Here is a 23,730-nt window from a genome sequence, read left to right on the forward strand (position 1 = left end):
ACCCCATGGACCAGAGCACGCCAGGCACCTCTGTCCTCCACTACCTCCCGCAGTTTGGTCAGACTCATGCTGGTAACCTCGAAAACACTCTCCAACCATCTCGTCCTCTGTCGCCCCCTTCTCCTTGTGCCCTCCATCTTTCCCAGCATCAGTATCTTCTCCAGGGAGTCTTCTCTTCTCATGAGGTGGCCAAAGTACTGGAGCCTCAGCTTCATGATCTGTCCTTCCAGTGAGCACTCAGGGCTGATTTCCTTGAGAATGGATGCGTTTGATCTTCTTGCAGTCCATGGGACTCTCAAGAGTCTCCTCCAGCACCAAAATTCAAAAGCATCAATTCTTCGGCGATCAGCCTTCTTTATGGTCCAGCTCTCACTTCCATACATCACTACTGGGAAAACCATGGCTTTAACTATACGGACCTTTGTTGTCAAGGTGACGTCTCTACTTCTCAAGATGCTGTCTAGGCCTGTCATTGCCCTTCTCCCAAGAAGCAGGCGTCTTTTAATTTCGTGGCTGCTGTCACCATCTGCAGTGATCATGGAGCCCAAGAAAGTAAAATCTCTCACTGCCTCCATTTCTTCCCCTTCTATTTGCCAGGAGGTGATGGGACCAGTGGCCATGATCTTCGTTTTTTTGATGTTGAGCTTCAGACCATATTTTGCGCTCTCCTCTTTCACCCTCATTAAAAGGTTCTTTAATTCCTCCTCACTTTCTGCCATCAAGGTTGTGTCATCTGCATATCTGAGGTTGTTGATATTTCTTCCGGCAATCTTAATTCCAGCTTGGGATTCATCCAGCCCAGCCTTTCGCATGATGTATTCTGCGTATAAATTAAATAAGCAGGGAGACAAAATACAGCCTTGTCGTACTCCTTTCCCAATTTTGAACCAATCAGTTGTTCCATATCCAGTTCTAACTGTAGCTTTTTGTCCCACATAGAGATTTCTCAGGAGACAAATGAGGTGATCAGGCACTCCCATTTCTTTAAGAACTTGCCATAGTTTGCTGTGGTCGACACAGTCAAAGGCTTTTGCATAGTCAATGAAGCAGAAGTAGATGTCTTTCTGGAACTCTCTAGCTTTCTCCATAATCCAGCGCATGTTTGCAATTTGGTCTCTGGTTCCTCTGCCTCTTCTAAATCCACCTTGCACTTCTGGGAGTTCTCGATCCACATACTGCTTGAGCCTTCCTTGTAGAATTTTAAGCATTGTTGGGATACTGCCAGGGAGATAAAGTCCATCTGAGCCCCCAAGCTCGGTGCCGGACGATCCATCGACCTCCCTTAGTCACGCAGTATCTAGCAATTATAGCGACACGAAGCCTCAAGAAAAGATAGCCACATTCTTGGACTTGTGCACACTCTATCAGCAGAATTCACACAACAGAAGTTGCACAGCATGAGAGCAGAACATGCATATTTACAGTTTATTAGGCGTTGGTCAGAACAAAGAAGGCATGACCGTCTGCTCCGACTGCTCAGGCAAAACAGCCAAAAACGAAACGAACTTACAACATAAACATCCTGTGAGACAGGAACTTACGCAGGCTGTTATACAAACATCCTGCTCCCTTTTAAGGTGGAACGGAAATATCCTAACATCCTCCCCCTTTCCGTGTAACCTGTAGTACCTGTGGTTCAACCCAATTGCAACCTTTGTGCGTAAACCTTCAGTTGTTCTCTGTTAACAACCTTAGACAACAGATCAGCAGGAATTTCATTTCCTGGCATGTAGGACACCTGAATGAGTCCTTTCTGAATACACTCTCTTGCACGATGTAGCTTAATCTGCAAGTACTTGGTTCTTTGCTTGCAACTCTCTGAGTTCAGCAAAGCCAAACAAGATCTATTGTCTTGATACACTTGTATAGGACATTTCACAGAAACCCCAATGTCCTTAAACAGTTGCATCAACCATTCACAATCCATGAGTGAAAATGACAGAGCATTGAGTTCTGCTTCACAGGAACTTAGGCTAACTGTTGTCTGCTTTTTGCACAACCAGTCAAACAGGCAGTGGTTGTACATGTAGCATACTCCAGAAGTGCTTGTACCATCCGTGGTGTCACTTCCAAAACTTGCATCTGCAAAGATTTCAAGACCTCCAGTCTTCTGACTGGTGAACCTCAGCCTGTAGTGCATAGTCCCTTTCAAATACCGGGCTATGCGCTTCAGAGCTTTCCAATCCTGAACAGTAGGATTGTTAGCATGTCTGCTCAGCAGGTTAGTGCTTACAGCAATGTCAGGTCTTGAACATCTAGCAATGAAATTCAACTTGCCTAGAATGCATCTGTACAGCGTTGTGTCAGAAAACGCTTCAGCAGTACTATCCACCTGGTAACCTGTCACCATCGGTGTGTCTGGTGGGTTTGCATCAACCAAATTCAACCTGGTTAATACATCAGCAATTTTCTGTGTTTGGTGTACCAGAAAATTACCTGCTTGGTCCCTCTCCACCTGCAGAGAAAGATAGTTGGATACCTCACCAAGATCCTTCATGTCAAAGTGCTCCTTCAGCTGAGCTAGGGTGCTTTGGTAGAAAGCCTGATTCTTCCAAAACATCAGAAGATCATCAACAAAACATAAACAATACAGTTTGTTTTGCCCCTCCTCCTTGACAAACACACATGGATCAGCTTTGCCCTGGTGAAAACCTAGAGAAAGCAACGTTTCAGTGAGTTTTGTGTTCCAACACCTGGCACTCTGCTTGAGACCATATAAGGATTTCCGCAGTTTACAGACCATTCCCTTCTGTATCTGCATCCCATCGGGTGGAAGCATGTACAGCTGCTCGTTCAAAATCCCGTACAAAAAAGCTGTATTAATGTCATGATGGGAAACATGCAGTTTCTCCTCCGCAGCGATCTTGAGCATCAGCCGAATGCTCTCATATTTGACCGTGGGTGAGTAGGTCTCGTGGTAATCCTGCCCTGGTACCTGTGAAAAACCTCTGGCAACCAATCTGGCTTTGTGTCTGACAACCTTGCCATTCTGGTCTGTCTTGGCCTTGAAGACCCATTTGCTGCCAACCAGTCTCATTCCTGGGACTACCGGTACCAGCTCCCAAGTTTGGTTCCTGTTCAAGGAATCAACTTCAGCCTTCATGGCATTAAGCCAAGGCTCAGCATCTTTAGAGGTTAACTCCTGGACCTCTTTGAAGCTTGAAGGTTCCCACACCTTCTCTGAGCTACTAAGAACAGCTGTTGCCATCTTAGCAAACTCATCAGCAAATCTCTTTGGAGGTTTGCCTTTGGTCGCCCTTTCAGACCTGCGAACCAGACGCAAGTCTTCTGGACTCATCTCCTCCTTCTTAGGAGAAATAGTGACCAATGGTGAACAGTGGTTCTTCCAGTTCATTGTCAGACTCATCAGATGGTCTGACTGAGGCCTTTGCGCTCTTGTAGTCTGCTGTGTCATCACTGTCACTGACAGCAGCAGCAGCGCCGCCCACTGAACTGGAATCCGAACTCTGATCATCATCATCATCATCATCACCCTCAGTTTCCTCAGCTTTCTCAGCATGATCTGCTTTCTTCACATCACCTTCATCCTCCTCTGGGTAACTCTGGAAAATTCCCACATTTTCCCCCCACTTAGGATTGTACTCAACACTCCTTGTGAACTTTATGGATTTAGAGTTAGTCATCCATACCCTGTATGCACCTTTTTCGTACCCCATGAACAAACCATGTGCCCCACGCTTCCCAAGCTTGTTGCTTTGTGGGGTGTGCACCCACATGTCAGAACCAAAGATTTTCAAGTGCTTGGTGTTAGGTTTCTTACCAAACATCTTCTCATAGGGAGTGCAGCCTATAGGTGATGACAGTCTGCGATTAAAAGTGTAAACAAAATTCGCCAAAGCCTCCCCCCAAAACTTCTCAGGGAGATTGGCATCATGCAACAAGGTTTTTATCCCTTGCAGCAATGTTTGATTTGCTCTCTCCGCAAGCCCATTCATCCATGGCGATCTAGGCGTTGACAAGTCATGCTGGATTCCCTTCTCAGTCAGGAAAGCTTCAAACTGCTGAGAAGTGAACTCCCCGCCTCGATCAGTAAACAGACAACCAATACGTTTACCATGAGCATTCTCCAACCAAGCACAGAATGCCTTGAACCTAGGAAATGCTTGCGATTTCTGCTCGAGCATAAACACATGAATGTACCTGGAAAAAGAATCAATTAGAACCATGAAGTACCTTGCTCTACCCAAAGAGGGTGCTAGAGGACCAACCAGGTCTGCATGAACTAGCTGGTAGGGTTTGGAAGCCTGCCTGCTAGACTCCTTGCCTTTTGGAGCAACCTTCACCTTGTTCTCTGCACAAGATACACATTTCATGTGAAATTTGCAAGGTTTGATGTCCAAACCTTCAACCAACTCAGGCATCTTGGCTAGCGCTTGCCAAGAGAGGTGACAAAATCTGCGATGTGCATCATGAATGCATCCTGCATGAAGAACCTTGTTAGTTTGTGCAACACAACAAGAATCAGCATTAGATATAACAGCATTGTCATCATAAGTTAGACTGAACAAACCATCCATCAACTTTGCATGCCACATGTCCTCTTTGCCTTTTCTGATGACACAGACTGTCCTCTTGAAGGAAACCTCAAAACCACGCCCAGTCAGCTGTGGTACACTAATCAAATTGTCCGCAGCTCCTGGAACAAAAAGTACATCTTTAATGGTAGTATGCAGACTTTCAAGTTTCACAGTCCCAACTCCTGTAGCTTGCAAAGTCCTTCCATCAGCCAGCTGGACCTCTCCATCTTGAGGTGTGAAGGAGATAAACAGATGGCGGTCTTTGGTGAGATGGTGCGAGCACCCAGAGTCAATAACAAACCTGGCCTTGGCCTTGTTTCCCACCGGCGTGGGCTTTTGCAGCTTGCCTTCAGCCTTTGGTGAAGCTGTGCCAGCATACATAGCCTTGTTTTCCACTGGCGAGGGCTTTTGCAACTTGCCCCCCTGCTCCTGGCCATCAGACGTGCCTTTAGCCTTTGGTGGAGCTGTGCTAGCAAACATAGCCTTGTTTTCCACTGGCGTGGGCTTTTGCAGCTTGCCCCCCTGCTCCTGGCCACCTGCAAGCATCTTGCTCTGTTTACATCTGGTCTTCCGGCCTCTGCAAAGGCTCTGACCTTGGTTCTCACGAGAAACAGAGCTCTCAGCTGCCGACTCTTTGGCTCCCCCTGGAGGCTGGAATGCTGCCTGGAATGACGTGGCAGTCTGCTCCCCCTGCAGCTTGCAACCGGTGCCCTCAGCATCCCTGCATTCACTAGCATTCTGGGAAACAGCCAGGACCTCCGATGCATTCAAACACTGGGCTGGGATTATTGGCTGGTGGGCCTTTTTCAAAGCATCCCACATGTCACGTGCCGTGAGATTTCCAGCAAGCGTCTTTATTTCCTCCAGAGAGACGGATAAGACTATAATATCCACGGTCTTCAAATTCTGACCCTGCCATTTCTCTGTCCGAGGAACTGGAGTGGGTTCAAATACAGTATGCCAGACTCCAAACTGACGCAGCAAACTCTCACACCATTTTGCCCAGGTCTGATAATTGTGCCGATTTAACTTTGGGCACTCAGTGGCCTCTGAAGCTTGGAAAAACTCCATTCCAGCTTTTTACGTGAGCCGTGAGCCTTTATTGCCTTCTAAGACTTCTTATCTCGGCAGCTCATAAATCACGATGCCTCTGGCTCGGCTCCCAGGCCAATTAGTTTTGCCGGACATCAAAGACTCTTGCCGGCATTCAGAAAAGCCTCTGCTTTCGCTTTTCCAGCACATACCTTTCAGCAGTCTGTCGCTGTCTTACTCTTCTGCAAGTGCCGTGAATCTGGGCCCATAACCTGTTGTTGGGATACTGCCAGGGAGATAAAGTCCATCTGAGCCCCCAAGCTCGGTGCCGGACGATCCATCGACCTCCCTTAGTCACGCAGTATCTAGCAATTATAGCGACACGAAGCCTCAAGAAAAGATAGCCACATTCTTGGACTTGTGCACACTCTATCAGCAGAATTCACACAACAGAAGTTGCACAGCATGAGAGCAGAACATGCATATTTACAGTTTATTAGGCGTTGGTCAGAACAAAGAAGGCATGACCGTCTGCTCCGACTGCTCAGGCAAAACAGCCAAAAACGAAACGAACTTACAACATAAACATCCTGTGAGACAGGAACTTACGCAGGCTGTTATACAAACATCCTGCTCCCTTTTAAGGTGGAACGGAAATATCCTAACATCCTAACATCCTAACCTTGCTAGCGTGTGAAATGAGTGCAATTGTGCGGTAGTTGGAGCATTCTTTGGCACTGCCCTTCTTTGGGATTGGGATGTAGACTGATCTTCTCCAATCTTCTGGCCACTGCTGAGTTTACCAAATTTGCTGGCATATTGAGTGTAGCACCTTAAGAGCATCATCTTTTAAAATTTTAAATAGTTCAGCTGGAATATCATCACTTCCACTGGCCTTGTTATTTGCAGTGCTTTCTAAGGCCCATTTGACTTCACTTTCCAGGATGTCTGGCTCAAGGTCAGCAACCACACTACCTGGGATGTACGAGACATCCATATCTTTCTGGTATAATTCCTCTGTGTATTCTTGCCACCTCTTCTTGATGTCTTCTGCTTCTGTTAGTTCCTTACCACTTTTGTCCTTTATTATGGAAATCTTTGTACGAAATGTTCCTTTCATATCTCCAATTTTCTTGAACAGATCTCTGGTTCTTCCCATTCTGTTTTTTTCCTCTATTAGTTTGCATTGCTTGTTTAAGAAGGCCTTCTTGTCTCTCCTTGCTATTCTTTGGAAATCTGCATTCAATTTCCTGTATCTTTCACTATCTCCCTCGCATTTTGCTTGCCTTCTCTCCTCCGCTATTTGTAAGGCCTCGTTGGACAGCCACTTTGCTTTCTTGCATTTCCTTTTCATTGGGATGGTTTTCGTTGCTGCCTCCTGTACAATGTTACGAGCCTCCACCCATAGTTCTTCAGGCACTCTGTCCACCAAATCTAAATCCTTAAACCTGTTCCTCACTTCCACTGTGTACTCATAAGGGATTTGACTTAGATTGTATCTTAACGGCCCATTGTTTTTTCCTACTTTCTTCAGTTTAAGCTTGAATTTTGCTATAAGAAGCTGATGATCTGAGCCACAGTCAGCTCCAGGTCTTGTTTTTGCTGACTGTATAGAGCTTCTCCATCTTTGGCTGCAGAGAATATAATCAATCTGATTTCGATGCTGCCCATCTGGTGATGTCCATGTGTAGAGTCGTCTCTTGTGTTGTTGGAAAAGCGTGTTTGTGATGACCAGCTTGTTCTCTTGACAGAACTCTGTTAGCCTTTGCCCTGCTTCGTTTTGATCTCCAAGGCCAAACTTGCCAGTTGTTCCTTTTATCTCTTGCCTCCCTACTTTAGCATTCCAATCCCCTATAATGAGAAGAACATCCTTCTTTGGTGTCACTTCTATAAGGTGTTGTAAGTCTTCATAGAATTGGTCAATTTCAGTTTCTTCAGCACCAGTAGTTGGTGCATAAACTTGGATTACTGTGATGTTAAAAGGTCTGCCTTGGATTCATATCGAGATCATTCTATCGTTTTTGAGATTGCATCCCAGTACAGCTTTCGCCACTCTTTTGTTGACTATGAGGGCCACTCCATTTCTTTTGCGGGTTTCTTGCCCATAGTAGTAGATGTGATGGTCATCCGAACTGAATTCGCCCATTCCCGTCCATTTTAGTTCACTGATGCCCAGGATGTCAATATTTATTCTTGCCATCTCATTTTTGACCACCTCCAACTTACCCAGGTTCATGGTTCTTACATTCCAGGTTCCTATGCAATATTTTTCTTTACAGCATTGGACTTTCCTTTCGCTTCCAGGCATATCCGCAACTGAGCGTCCTTTCGGCTTTGGCCCAGCCGCTTCATTAGCTCTGGATCTACTTGTACTTGCCCTCCGCTCTTCCCCAGTAGCATGTTGGACGCCTTCCGACCTGAGGGGCTCATCTTCCAGCGTCATAACTTTTATATGCCTGTTGTCTTTGTCCATGGAGTTTTCTTGGCAAGGATACTGGAGTGGCTTGCCGGTTCCTCCTCCAGGTGGATCACGTTTGGTCAAAACTCTCCACTATGACCTGTTCATCTTGTGTGCCCTGCTCGGCGTAGTTCATAGCTTCTCTGAGTTCTTCAAGCCCCTTCGCCACGGCAAGGCAGTGATCCATGAAGGGGAAATTAATGTATACTGTTTTTCAAATTTCCCAATTGCAGTTCCCCTCTTTCCCCACACAGTGGCAGCAGTTCCCGTAAATTCAATAAAAATCCTTCCTTAAGTAAAGTTACTTTCCGTTTCTTTGTTCTTCAAATGGAATTTCCCCTTTCACATGGCTGGAGGACCAGATGGGGAGACTGCCATAGAGTGTCAGGAAGAAAGGCACAAAAAGTAAAGAAGGGAATGAAACCTCCAAAACACGGAGAGAGCAGAAAGTGAGGGAGGAAGGGAGAGCAGATAAAAAGAGAGAAGGGAAAAAAAATAAGGGTGGGGGAAGGGGATACACGAGGGGCGATAGAGTAAGGAAAGGGAGGAAAAAAGATCAGGAAAGAAGAAGGGGGGGAGAGGGGAAAAAACAGGAGTAAGAAGTAAAGATAAAAACAAAAGTCAAAGACTTATTCTTCGTGTTGTACTCCAAATACAAAATCTTCTTTTTCCGGTTCCTTATCAGCTTAATCCATAAATTCTCCACTCAAGACCGATAATCAAGCATTATAAAGCGTACCATTTATCTCCTCCCCCACAGAGAGGGCGAAAAAGCAAAGGAGAGGCTCAGATAGAACTTCAGGAGATATTCACAGCAATTCACAGCAATCCCCAAGTCTCTTCTTTCTTGCTCCTGCAAACGTACTGACTGTTACTCCAACACAGACTTCTGCCCAACCTCTTTACAAACAGCAGGAAAAAAGCAGAGTTCACTGGTGTTCACTGGTGGGCATTTTAAGCTCACTCTCCGACCACTGGCACAGGACGCTTCAACCAAGACGATACAAAGAAGTTTTTCCTCCCCTTCTATGCCTGATACAAAGAAGTTTTTCCTCCCCTTCTATGCCTGATACAAAGAAGTTTTTCCTCCCCTTCTATGCCTCTCTGTTGTTTCCCCACAAATTGTTACTTCGGAACATAGTAACCAAGGATTTTCTCCGAACCTCACTTGGCGGCTGCTTTCTTACTTTCAGTCCTCTCTCAGTCTTCCGCCAGACGCCATTTTCTCCTTACCGCTGGGACGGACTCCCTTTTTTCGCCCTCAGCACTCCGAATCTTGTTAATTTTCTTTTTTAAAATCCGCAGATAATAACTGCTTTAGTTTTAGTCCAGATTTGTTTTCTTTGTTTGGAAGCTGGCCGCTTTCAGTCGAAGCTTGAGACTGCACAGCGCGGGGTCTGCTGCTTCCCCTCGGTGCCTGCAGCTCAATCCCGTCCCCAAGCTTCAGTTTAGCTTTAAAGCCTGTGAAACAGGAGAGAACGCCCAGTCTCTGCCAGGTACTCTGCCCCCCAAGATACTCCTCTCAGGGTATGGAGGTCCACGTAGCCTTCGTAGCCCCTCTAAAGCCCCCGCACTGCTCGAGACACCCCTGAGGGTTGCCTCGCGCTTCTTTCCCTGATCGCAGCTCAACCGGAAGCCCCCATCCACCTCAATCTCTTAATGAATCACCTGCACAGTTCCATTGGCCTCAGGAGGTCCATGTGGACCATTATGTGAGACCCAGGTCTATGTCTTATCCATTGGTCTGTGGTCTGGGTCACTCAGAGAACTAGTGACAAGGCTTGGTGCTTGGCATCAGCTGAATGGGTGCTCAGGGAAGCTCCTGTTCTTGGAGATGGACCTCTGTCTACATGCCTCACATTGCATGGAGAGAGCAGGAGAAGCGGAAGGAAAGCAGCTGGCAAATGGGAATCCCAGACGGAAACACTCACCCTAATCATTCTTTTTAATGATGACGTGCTGCCTGATCTCATGCCCCTCTTCTGACGCAGGACTATCCTAATCTGGCATTAAAAAACCTGGATATTAAAGGCAAAGAAATAACTGTTCTTAGTGGAAACTTCAGCCTTGAATATATGGTATTGATTCATTGATGGTCTGAGGTTGTGTTATCTCTGGAGACAAGAATTTATTCCTCATTTGTCTTAAGTATCATAATTATAGGATGTCTTGGAGTGTTAGAGGAGAGGCAGTACATTTGGTGGGGGAAATGTCATGCACCTTCTTGGGTAATCTATCCACCATTGGTCACCACCCTGCACTCAGCTCTCACCTGTGGCTTCCAGAAGCTGTCAGCATGCAACAGGGGCCACAATCCCAGGAACAGCTTCAACTGCCCGGCTAAACCGGGTGAGGATAGCTGATGGGTCTCAAATCCTTGGTGGGTTGGGGAATTCTGCTGCCGGTGAAGGCAGGACCTGGTGGAAGGAGAAGGGACCTGGAGAGGATGAGAAGAACAGTGAATCCCACAGTCAAGAAGGCAGATTCTGCCCATCCTGCAGAGGAAAGTGAAGGGCAGATGGGGCTCATCAACCGGGGAAGGGAGCCCATCAAGAAGGAAAACTCTGGTCCTAAACCTTTACTGCCTCTTGAGTTATCTTCAGGAGAAAAAAAGGCTATGGAGGAAAACCTACACAAATCCAGAGTGGAGTCTCTAAGATGGTTGGATAGTGCCCTGCACACCTCCTGCCATCAACTCCTGCAGCCAAGCTGGTGCCTAACATACTGCTCTGCTGAGAAGGGGGTCTTGTTGTCTAGGCAGCCCAGGACCCCCAAACACACTGCCCAGGCTTCCATTGCTGCTAACACAGCAGTTTCAGGTGGAGAAATCAACTCAGACCTGTGTATCAAAGTCTCTCCGATGTGGAGCAAGGGAAACAGAAATGCTACTTACATCATATGGAACTGTAAAAGTATTCAAAATATTTGTTTTTTGAAGAAAAGACCACCATGTATCAGGTGGCCCCTTGAAAACTTATAAAAGTTTTGTGCCTGGAGCTTTTGGGGGTGCAGGACCAGGAAAGCTTTTGCAACCATTAACCTTCCAATTGGGATTCAGGCCTCATCATGGGACTCACACTGCCCTGGTTGCTGTGACTGATGATCTCAAAATGGTCTAGAGTCTGAGGGGGAAGCTGTTTCCTGTTTCTGCTAGATCTCTCAGTGGCTTTGGAGACCTTTGGCCATGGTATCCTTCTGGACCCTCTAGGGGAGATGGGGGAAATGGTTATGCAGTGGTTCCTCTCCTTCCTCCTGGGCCATGTCCAGAAAGTGGTGTTGGGGGGTGAGTGTTCAGACCCCTGGGCTCTCACTTGTGGGGTGCCTCAAGACTCCATCCTCTCCCCCATGCTTTTTAAGATTTATACAACACTGCTGGGAAGGATCATCAGGGGTTTGGGGCTGGGTGTTCACCAGTATGTGGGTGATACCCAGCTCTTCTTCTCATTTAAATCGGAACCAGTGAAGGTGGTGAATGCTCTGTGTTGGTGCCTGGAGGTGGTTTGAGGATGGGTGGCAGCTAACAGATTGAGGTTGAATCCTGACAAGACAGAAGTACTGTCCCTGGTCCTGAATGGGGTAACTGTTGCCCTAAAGGACCAGGGGCACAGCCTGTGGGTCATTTTGGACTCACAGCTGTCCATGGAGGCACAGGTCAGTTCTGTGTCCAGGGCAGCTGTCTGCCAGCTCCATCTGGTATGCCAGATGAGACCCTCCCTGCCCTCGGACTGTCTCACCAGAGTGGTGCATGCTCTGGTTATCTCCAGTTTGGACTACTGCCATGTGTTGTACATGGGGCTACCTTTGAAGGTTCTGTCTTGGGCCCGGTCTTATTCAACATCTTTATCAATGACTTGGATGATGGACTCAAGGGCATCCTGATCAAATTTGCAGATGACACCAAACTGGGAGGGGTGGCTAACACCCCAGAGGACAGGATCACACTTCAAAATGACCTTGACAGATTAGAGAACTGGGACAAAACAAACAAGATGAATTTTAACAGGGAGAAATGTAAAGTATTGCACTCGGGCAAAAAAAATGAGAGGCACAAATACAAGATGGGTGACACCTGGCTTGAGAGCAGTACATGTGAAAAGGATCTAGGAGTCTTGGTTGACCACAAACTTGACATGAGCCAACAGTGTGACGCGGCAGCTCAAAAAGCCAATGCAATTCTGGGCTGCATCAATAGGAGTATAGCATCTAGATCAAGGCAAGTAATAGTGCCACTGTATTCTGCTCTGGTCAGACCTCACCTGGAGTACTGTGTCCAGTTCTGGGCACCACAGTTCAAGAAGGACACTGACAAACTGGAACGTGTCCAGAGGAGGGCAACCAGAATGGTCAAAGGCCTGGAAACGATGCCTTATGAGGAATGGCTAAGGGAGCTGGGCATGTTTAGCCTGGAGAAGAGGAGGTTAAGGGGTGATATGATAGCCATGTTCAAATATATAAAAGGATGTCACATAGAGGAGGGAGAAAGGTTGTTTTCTGCTGCTCCAGAGAAGCGGACACAGAGCAATGGATCCAAACTACAAGAAAGAAGATTCCACCTAAACATTAGGAAGAACTTCCTGACAGTAAGAGCTGTTTGACAGTGGAATTTGCTGCCAAGGAGTGTGGTGGAGTCTCCTTCTTTGGAGGTCTTTAAGCAGAGGCTTGACAACCATATGTCAGGAGTGCTCTGATGGTGTTTCCTGCTTGGCAGGGGGTTGGACTCGATGGCCCTTCTGGTCTCTTCCAATTCTATGATTCTATGAAGGTGACTCAGAAACTGCAACTAATCCAGAATGCGGCAGCTGGACTAGTAACTGAGAGCAGCCGCGGAAACCACATATCACTTGTCCTAAAGGATCTTCCCTGGCTCCCAGCGCATTTCCAAGCACAATTCACACTGTTGGTGCTGACCTTTAAAGTGCCATAGTTGCATTTTTCAGGCATAGAAAAGTATTGATCTAATGTAGAGAGATCAATCATTCCTGGTCTATTGATTCAAGAAGGTTCTGGTGGTTTTGCTCTGTGTGAGTCAAAGCTGGTGTTTTCTCTAGCTGGAACATTTTAGCTGATAAGGGAGTTTCCTTTCTGCTGAGAGCAGGTGGTGGAATAAGTTGTAATGAGATTATGCTGAACCTTCCTTGATTTTGGGAACCAGATGAAGCTGGTTAAACTGGAGTGAGCCAGGCTTGTTATCCCGTCCCAACGTTACTCTGACACTGAATTGTTTATAAATTACAGTATTGAAAGGCGCCTGGACCCACTTCCTATTCTGCTATGTCAATACTCTGCTTGTGTGCGTCTTACTTGAGTGCTAGATTCAGGCAGGTAGCCGTGTTGGTCTGATGCAGTTGAAATTAATGAAAAAAGAATTTCAGAAATAGACTTCAAAGAGAAGTTGCTGAATTACAACTTTTTACTAAACTGAAAACTATGGAGAGACCTGGTCTGAATAGAGATATTGGATTCTTGTCTCATTACACATACCAAAGCTAGTTTTGGATATCTGCATACTATCCCATGCTTTTTCCTGTAGGACTAATTGCAGTCATTAACAGTCAACAGCTTTACCATACCCATCTCCTACTACCCTTCTGAGAAAACCCCCACCCCACCCTCCCACTATATATAAGGTTCTGTCTAGTGACTTCTGTTTCAGTGTATCTGAAGAAGTTTGCATGCACATCAAAGGTTACACCCAGGACAATTTTAGTTGGTCTCTAAGGAGCTACTGGACAATTCTTTTTATTTACTTGAGTGCTGTTTTGGTATGCCAAGTTAAGTTTTTATTTAAGTTAGGTCTTTGCTATGTTTTGGATCCTGTTATGCTTCTTTGCATTCAGTATTAAATTTATTTGCTGAATAAAATTTTTGCTGCCTCTGAGGATTTTTTCCTACTCTGCTAATTATACGTCAAACTTGCTCTGGAGGTCATTATGGAGGAGCAAGATCTGCGAACTAAAGCCCTCAACAGCCTTGGCACTGTAGACCTGAAGGAGTGTCTCCACCCCCATGGCTCAGTCTGGACACTGAGGTCCTCTTCTGAGGGTCTTCTGCTGGTTCCTTCCCTGCGAGAAGTGAAGTTACAGGGAACCAGGCAGAGGGCAAGGAAATGGGCAACTACCTGACATTTGGAAGACAGCTGAAGGCAGCCCTGTATCAGGAGGTTTTTAATGTTTGATGTTTTACTGTCTTTTATATGTGCTGTAACCTGCCCAGAGTGGCTGGGGAAACCCAACCAGATGGGCAGGATATAAATAGTAGAACCATTCTTATCATCTTTTGTGTTTTTTTGTAGTTATTTTGGAATTCGTACTGCAATATCAGCTCACGAAATATTATGGGTGGAGAAAATCAAAGGGTTGCTGTAAATTATAATCCCACCCACAAACTCTCATTCACACACAGTCTGTAAATTTGGAGGGGGGGTCACAAACCTCACTTGTGCTAATACTGGCAGTCTTTGGCCTGTATAGGCACACCCAGTGTGTAGATCCTCCAGCCACAGGCACTGTCTATCAAGAAAATGGGTCCTTTGACTGGGAAGATGCATTCAGTCGCTGTCATTGGATGCTGAAGGATTGTATCTCAGCTTGTCAGTCACTCTGACACTGCCTACAAAGAATAAGAGGAACAGAAATGCTTTTGAGGTGCAACTTCTATATCAGCCCTGAGCGCCATTCCATGGACTCTGCACCCCTGTTTCTGATGAGAGGTGTGCATTATCCTCAGCCTCAGCGGAAAAGACATTAAAGATGGAAGCCTGAGAGAGAGGAAAGCGTTTCTGGCTGCTTCCTGGGTGGGATTGCGGAAACAAAGAGCCGCTTCTGAGAAGGCCTCTCCCCTCCCCTCTTCCTCTCGGGATTTCCTCTCCTCTCCAGGGGAACAATGGTTGGACTGGGCTGAATTGCTGGACAGGGCAGGGACTTATGGGGTGGGAAGAGGATGGAGATTACAGAAAGGAAGAGGTGGGGGGACTGGACCCCCCACTTTCCAGGGATCCCTCTCTGGTCGCCTTGAAGAGGTGGCCGATTCCTGGGTGGGAGGGAGAAGCCAAGGCGGCCCCTCCGGAGATCCCCAGCTTGTGCCGTGATGGAGATGTCTCCCCAAAGACTGGTTTCCTATCTCTCCCCCCCCACCAATGCTGCACTTCCCTGCCCCAGGGATGCTCCCCCTCCCCACTTCATCGATTCTCTCCCTCTGTCCCAGAGTCTCCCCTGCACCCAGGGGCCCCGCACCCCTTGGCGCGACTCACCCCTCGCTCATTTCTCTGTCCAGAGGGGCTCCCTTAGACGAGCAGGGGAGGGAACTTCCGGGTTAGCGCCGTCAGTAATGGCGGAATTCCTCTGACCAGGAGGAATTTGCTCTATGGGAATCGGGTCTGGCTGCCACGGCGAAGGCGGAGACCCCTCAAAAATCACAGGCGGGTGAAGCCTGTGAACGTGGGATTCGGCGGGCACCTTTTGCGCCTCCCCCACTCGCAGGGAAACCCGATTTCGGGGCTCCGGAGCGAAGTGGGGTGAGCAGCGCGGTGCTGTGAATCGACTGCTTTTTCCACGGAGTGAAGCCGCACAGCCGTTGCCGGAGAAGCGCTGACTTTTTCCTGTGGACAATTCTATTCTAAAAGCAACTACCCGTGAGTAGAACAAATTGGAAACTTTTTAAAGGAGAAAAAAAAAAGACTTAATTCGGTATTGTAGCGGGGAGGCATAAACAGGAAGTCCGCCTTCCGCTTTTGTAAATAGATCAAAGCAAAGAGGCTGCAAGCTAAAGTCTTGGAAAGCCGATTGGAAAGGACTAATTTTTCAACACCAAAAAATAGTAACCCCTCCCCCTTGGAAGCAGGAGAAGAGGGGGGGAAGTTTTGGACTATATTTACCTGCAAGAGAGAGGGAAGGAAGCTAAAATTCCACCGCTCAGAACCTGGGAACGGGCTGCCAATAGGACAATAAGGCTGCCGTACTTTGAAATGCGCACTGACTGTGAATATATCGCCCGCTGACAGCTAGCTGAGTAAGAGAGATACATTGTTTCTAACTGTCCTCTTCTGATCTTAAAAAGGAGGAAAAGTAACTGGAAATTGAAACTAACTTTCCTGCTTCAGCTGTGTTTTAAAAGGCATTATTTTTGATTAATACAAGTACGGATTGTAACTGTTTCCCCCTAGAGGAAGTTTCTGAAACTGTTACGTTGGATCAGAGGAATTTATATAAGGACTTGCTTGAAAATAAAACCCCAAGGTGGTTGTCACCAATGGAAGCGAAGGCTCAGAAAAAGCTCAATATGGAGGCCAAATGGCCGAAATATTGGGAAATTTTGGAACAAGAGGGAGACAGATTAAAACTGCAGAGTTTTGAAAAATTAAAAAATAGAGTGCGAGATTGGCTTCATTACTACCAGATAATGGAGGCATATAATTTGGACAAAAAAATTGGCTTTCAGGTGGAAAAATCAAAATTGGAAACAGAATTGCTAGATCCCAAAATTAAGAACTTGTCAAGAATGTATAACTTGCTGTTGAAATGGAACACTCAGGATGAAACGGTGAAATCTGCTATGATTAAATGGGCACAAGATGTTGGACACAACATTATGATGGCTGACTGGGAACAGTTATGGACCACAGGTATGAAGTTCACGGCATGTAATGCCTTAAGAGAGAATATAATGAAAATGATCTACAGGTGGTACATGACACCAGTCAAGCTTGCAAAAATTTATCATTTGCCCGATAATAAATGTTGGAAATGCAAAGAGACTGAGGGTACATTCTTTCACCTTTGGTGGACATGCCCAAGGATTAAGACTTTCTGGGAGATGATCTATAATGAAATGAAAAAGGTATTTAAATATACCTTTCTGAAGAAACCAGAGGCCTTTCTCCTGGGCATGGTCGGCCAATTGGTGCCAAAGAAGGATAGAATTTTCTTTATGTATGCTACAACAGCAGCAAGAATACTTATTGCAAAGTACTGGAAGACACAAGACCTACCCACCCGGGAAGAATGGCAGATGAAGGTGATGGACTACATGGAACTGGCGGAAATGACTGGCAGAATCTGAGACCAGGGGAAGAGTCGGTGGAGGAAGATTGGAAGAAATTTAAAGACTACATACAGAAACATTGTAAAATTAATGAATGTTAGAAGGATGTTGGAATGAAGTTATGTGGTTTTAGCAGAAATGTTATAAAGGTTTAGGAAAAAACAGACTGTTAATTGGTGAAAGGAGGGAAAGTAAAGTTATATTATATTAAGATAAATTACAGGACAAAATTTGGAAAAGATGGAAAGGATTTGCTGAAATAGTTAACTGAACTAGAATACAAAAAAGGGAGGTGTGAGGAGGTCAAGGAAACAAGCAAATGAAAGATAAGTTATGGGAAGATTCGCTGTGTTTTTTCTTAATGGATTTTATTTTTCTGTTTTCTTCTTTTTCTTTTTCTTTCTTTTCTTTTCTTCCCCCCCCCCCCCCCCCGTATTGTGATGTGTTGTGTTGTTTTTGTTTAATATGGTGTTATTTTTTTTTCTTTTTGTAATCTTTAAAACTTTAATAAATATTATTTTTTAAAAAAATAGACGAGCAGGGGAGGGACAGGGGGGTCTCTATCCAGGCGTCCCTTACTCCCATTAACCCTTTCATGGCCCACCTCTCTCCGCGCGGAACCCACAGCGCCCCAGGGATGCCTGCGCGGGGGAAACGGGGCGAGGGCTCTTTGCTGGGAATCCCCTGGGTGGGCGGTGCATGTCCGCCCCTGCCAAGGCACCCAAGGGGCCAAGGAAAGCCCCCTTCGCAGCACGCGCGCAGGGATCCAGGCCCCACGGAAGGCGCTTGGGGGAGCTGGAGGGGGTCTCTGGGTCCTTCTCTCCCCTCCCCCCGCGACCCCTTTACCTCTTTGTCCTCGCTCCCGATTCTCCTTTCCTTTCCTGCAACATCCACAGAGGGGGGGTCCTGCCGCCCCTCCTTCCCTTTCCGAAAGCGCACGCCCCTAGAGCTATGGAGCAGAGCAGCAATCCGGCGTAGAGGCTCCACTTGCGGACGAAGCAAGCAGTTTGAAAGGTGGGGCTCTCTCCCCTCATTCCAGAAACAGAAGCCGGATTGCGGGGAGGAGGAGCAGAAGGAAAAGGAAAAGGTGCGACATACCGGGGGGGGGGGTTGAGGGTTTGGGGGCGGCGTGAAAGCAGGTTGTGCCGGGAAGAGAGGGAAAGAATTGTTTTTCCCCTCCCCTCTTACTAGGAGAGCGCGGGAGGGGCTGATCCAGGAAATCCCGCTGCAAAGTGGGGTCCCCCCCTACAATGTTTACATTGCAAAATCCTTCCCTCCCCCCCACCCACGCCATGATCTTAGATCCATTCCAGGTTTTTGGTATTTGTGCACATTGAGCAGCGGGTTGGACTCTGTGACTCCTGTGTTACGGAAAAAATAGGGCTTGGGCTTTTGCACACCGCCCCCAACACAATTCTTCCCTTGTGTCTCCGTCAGAGGTAACACAATGAGGCCAGGAAGAAAGCAAGGCAGCTGTTGATCTGTTTGCGCGCAGAGCTGCCCCCCCATGCGAGGAGTGAAGCAGCCCAGAACTAAAGCGCGCTGCAATTTGTACACCCTCAAATAATCGACCCCCCCGTCACAGAGAGAGCACCCCAAAAACATCCCCGGTTGCGCCACAAAGTGAGTTGTACATGGAAATCAGCTCAGACTCCATGTTTTGGCAACATGACAAGTCTGTCTGTCAACCGGGATGCCTGACGATTCCTGCTCCCTGCCTTTTCCTGGCCAGCCTGAGAGAGCATTGGAAAGGGTGGATTTCTTGACCCCCGAATCCATCATCGCAGACCCGTTTCATTCAGGCCTAGAGATCTGCTCTTTGGACAAGTCTGCTTGGATCATGTGGATCATCACTGGATCATATGGATCATCACTGGATCATCCATGATGTCATACCCACCTCACGGAGGGGGGGGGGGCTCAGGAAGAATCTCCTGCCGCGTGACTGAGGGAGTCTGGAGGCTGACGGGGGTCAGACTGTTTTGCTCTCCTTACTATTTCAGCTCAGGTTTTACTGAAATGGGTGGATTCATTGAGGAAACGGGGCTAAGCGAAAGCATCCGTTGAAAAGAGGCAAATGTGTATACTTTGTTACCACCCAGCAGTGGTGTAGCGTGGGTTGTCAGCACCCGGGGCAAGGCAAGTAGTTTGCGCCCCCTAGCCCGTGGATTTGCGCCCCCTAACCCGTGGATTTGCGCCCCCTAACCCGTGGATTTGCCCTAACCCCAGATGTTGCGCCCGGTGCGGCCGGCCCCCTCTGCACCCCCCACGCTACGCCACTGCCACCCAGTGAGTTGAGTTGCAAAGGCCATTTGCAGAAAGGCTCCTATTGTATCACCTGTTTTGATCTTTTGATCTACATGTTTTGATCTTTTTGCGGAAATGTTTTCCTCGGGCTGAGACCATTTAGGGCTTTCAAGGTCAGCACCAACACTTTGAATGGTGCTCAGAAACGGACCGGGAACCAGTGAAGATTTCTTAGGACCCGTGTTCAGGGGCCAGCTGTTAGGGGGCCAGCTGTTCAGCTGCTGTCCAAAACTGAATGTATCCGTTGCGGAAGTAATCCATAAACCTCTCCTCCTCCGCCTTCTCGGGATGCAATTGCTGCGTGATGCTCCTGCTCTCGGGAGAGGGAGAGGCGTGAGTTGAGTGAGCTCGGCTTGCCAAGGGTTAAACGGAAACGAGCTAGATTCCTAGAGAGGAAAGTAAGACGGGGGGGGGGGGGCAGGATCCTCCAGAGCGAAAGCCCAATCCCTCCCTTTCCTGCAAGAAGTCGAGGTTGTCCGCAGATGGAAACATTCAGACATGAAATATACCCTGGTCCCTAAAACCTCACTGGTGCAAGGAAGGAAGGAAGGAAGGAAGGCAGAGAAGAGAAAGCGCTTCCTCTAGCAGGGCAGAATAAAACCTGTGGAACTCCCTCCCACAAGAGGCAGAGGCCACCAATAAAGGTGGTTTAAAAGAGGAGGAGGCCAATCTGTGGTGGAGGAGGAGGAGGACAGGGTGATGGGTGGCTCCTCTGCTCTGTCTCCCCTATAGGAGGGAGCCCTCTGGCCTGATCCTGCAGGGCTCATTTTCTCCTCCAGTGCTTAGTGCTGGGATGCAGCCAAGGAATTGGGGGCAAATGGCAGCCCCCCAGCTGTGCTGGGCGATCTCCAGTCCTTGGATCAGCATGAAACTGCAACCTGAGCTTCAGAAACTGGGCATGCACACTCAGCAGAGTAAAGGCACAAGAGAAGTGGCTGGAGAGGCATATGTGAGCAGATTTACAAGCAGTTTATTCAGCACACATCAGGACAAAGGAATCATGTCTGCTCTCCTTCATGTCCAAAGCAAGACAGCACCCCACCCGAGGCACCACTTTAGCTAATGAGGCCTCCTGCTGCTGCACCACCGCCGGAGCACGATTTCTGTTCTCATCCTGAAGCAAAGTTATTAACCCGAAGTACTATTTCTGGGTTAGCAGAGTCTGTAACCTGAAGTGTCTGTAACCTGAAGCGTCTGTAACCCAAGGTACCACTGTACTCTCATAGAAAGGAGAGTCCTACTTTATTTGCTTTTGAGTGCACACAGATGCACCCGTCTTGCATGCTTGAGTAAAGCAACTCCAGGCCAGGAGGAGAGTAGGGGCCACGTGTAGAGCAAGTCCCTCACTGAGGTCAAAAACACACAGAGAAGCAGCAGGACTTCTTCGGTAATAATTTACTGAGCTTTCAAAGCATACAGTTCTCACTGGGTCCCCAGTGAGGCACAAAACTTAGCTCCTGAGGGGAAATCCAGTTTCAGAAGTAAAAAAATAGAGCACACAGGATATCTAAGTCAGGCACACAAACCGGCAGAAGGGAGCAAGGGAGGAAAGAGGCTGGAAGGACACAGGGCAATGGATGTGTGTCTTTCGCTTCCTGTCATCTGGGAGGGAAGTCAGCAACTCGGCAGCTGCAGGGGCTTCACAAAGAAAAGCTTTCTGCCGGCTGCTTCCAGGCAAATGAGCATCCCAGAAACACACACTGTGATCTGCGGTGTGTTGCCATATCAGTTGTTTTTGAAAGGTTATCACGATGTGGTCTAGAAACCAGTATGGGACAATATATCGCCCAGCTTTAATCCTCACTGACCACCAGCAATCCAGATAAACCCTCACCCCTTCTCTATTGAAAGGTACTTTACATCTTAGATTATAATCACATTGTTTGACATTGCGTTCAATATTTCATTACTATACAGTTTTACACATAAATACCAGAACTTCACATACACAAAATGTGTTAAAGACTGATTTCCTGCCGAGTTCATTTCTGTGAAGAAAAGAGTGGACTCTGAGAGGAAGATGTCCCACACTCCAGACACCAAAATGGGATCTTCCATGTGAGAGTCCCTGGATCTTCCTTAAACACTCCATTGTAAATAAAGCACTTTTGCAATCTTTTCATTTGAACTGCTTCTCCTCTCTGAGTTTGTGGATGGTTTGAAGGGTTTCAATTCCTAAAGTTCTTCCTGTCCGTGAGTCTGTTGATTTAGAACTTCCACTAGGGCTCAATCTCTATCTACTTTCCTGATATTTATAAGGTTTGTGTTTTGTGTGAGTTTGTTGTTCCTCTCTGACTGAAGCTCCTTTCACAGTCCATACATTTAAATGGTTTCTCTGCTGTGTGTCTGCTGATGTCTTCTAAGTTTTCCATTATCACTGAAGCTCTTTCCGCACTCTATACATTTAAATGGTTTCTCCCCTGTGTGAGTCCGTTGATGTGTTCTAAGGCTTCCATTATGACTAAAGCTCTTTCCACACTCTATACATTTATATGGTTTCTCCCCTGTGTGAGTCCGTTGATGGGATCTAAGGTGTCCATTCTGACTGAAGTCCTTTCCACACTCCATACATTGAAATGGTTTCTCCCCTGTGTGAGTCCGTTGATGTGTTCTAAGGCTTCCATTATCACTAAAGCTCATCCCGCACTCTATACATTTATATGGTTTCTCCCCTGTGTGAGTCCGTTGATGTGTTCTAAGGCTTCCATTATCACTAAAGCTCTTTCCACACTCTATACATTTATATGGTTTCTCCCCTGTATGAGTCCGTTGATGTTTTCTAAGGTTTCCATTATTACTGAAGCTATTTCCACACTCTATACATTTAAATGGTTTCTCCCCTGTGTGAGTCCGTTGATGTGTTCTAAGTCTTCCATTATGACTAAAGCTCTTTCCACACTCTATACATTTATATGGTTTCTCCCCTGTGTGAGTCTGTTGATGTGTTCTAAGGCTTCCATTATGACTAAAGCTCTTTCCGCATTCTATACATTTATATGGTTTCTCCCCTGTATGAATCCGCTGGTGTAATTTAAGGTCTCCATTCTGACTGAAGCACATTCCGCACTCTATACATTTAAATGGTTTCTCCCCTGTATGAGTCCGTTGATGTGTTCTAAGGTTTCCATTATGACTAAAGCTCATTCCACACTCTATACATTTATATGGTTTCTCCCCTGTGTGAATCCGCTGGTGTAATTTAAGGTCTCCATTCCGACTGAAGCACATTCCGCACTCTATACATTTAAATGGTTTCTCCCCTGTATGAGTCCGTTGATGTCTTCTAAGGCTTCCATTATGACTAAAGCTCATTCCGCACTCTATACATTTATATGGTTTCTCCCCTGTGTGAATCCGCTGGTGTAATTTAAGGTCTCCATTCTGACTGAAGCACATTCTGCACTCTATACATTTAAATGGTTTCTCCCCTGTATGAGTCCGTTGATGTCTTCTAAGGTCTCCATTCTGACTGAAGCACTTTCCGCACTCCAGGCATTTATATGGTTTCTCCCCTGTGTGAATCCGCTGGTGTAATTTAAGGTATCCATTAGGACTGAAGCTCTTTCCACACTCTATACATTTATATGGTTTCTCCCCTGTGTGGGTCCGTTGATGTGTTCTAAGGCTTCCATTCTGACTGAAGCACTTTCCGCACTCCAGGCATTTAAATGGTTTCTCCCCTGTATGAGTCTGTTGATGTCTTCTAAGGTGTCCATTACGAGTAAAGGTCTTTCCGCACTCCAGGCATTTAAATGGTTTCTCCCCTGTGTGAATCCGCTGGTGTAATTTAAGGTATCCATTATGACTGAAGCTCTTTCCACACTCTATACATTTATATGGTTTCTCCCCTGTGTGGGTCCGTTGATGTGTTCTAAGGCTTCCATTCTGACTGAAGCACTTTCCGCACTCCAGGCATTTAAATGGTTTCTCCCCTGTATGAGTCTGTTGATGTCTTCTAAGGTGTCCATTACGAGTAAAGGTCTTTCCGCACTCCAGGCATTTAAATGGTTTCTCCCCTGTGTGAGTCCGTTGATGTGTTCTAAGGTTTCCACTATCAGCGAAACTTTTCCCACACTCCATACCTTTAAATCGTTTCTCCCCTGTTGGAGGTTGTTGATGTGAACTATGTGTCCTCATTCAATGAAGCATATTCCACATTTCACACATTTTAATTTCTATTCCTAATGGAACGAAAGGTAACCCATCCCCGGGAGTTCTGACTGTCTTCTCCTTCTCCTTCTTCAGAGTGGGAGGAAAGGGAATCCCGTTTGGGTTTCCAGAACTAAGGGAAAGAGAACACATCAAGCTCCATTAGCACCTTCTCCTATTTCAACGTCTCCTACATTTCCTCACCTC

At 46.8% G+C, this 23,730-nt stretch overlaps 1 long non-coding RNA gene across 1 annotated transcript in view; it reads right to left on the reverse strand.

The window, feature by feature from the left end:
- LOC310743192 overlaps positions 1 to 19,169 on the reverse strand; it is a 70,987-nt gene extending 51,818 nt beyond the window's left edge. Inside the window, exon 1 of the long non-coding RNA XR_014538871.1 lies at positions 19,083 to 19,169. This is a non-coding gene — a long non-coding RNA (uncharacterized lncRNA). The remainder of the gene's footprint in view (positions 1 to 19,082) is intronic.
- Between the last annotated feature and the right edge of the window lie 4,561 nt (positions 19,170 to 23,730).

This window comes from Podarcis filfolensis (assembly GCF_964270895.1).
Source record: "Podarcis filfolensis genome assembly, chromosome: 10".
In the NCBI taxonomy this organism is placed as follows: domain Eukaryota; kingdom Metazoa; phylum Chordata; class Lepidosauria; order Squamata; family Lacertidae; genus Podarcis; species Podarcis filfolensis.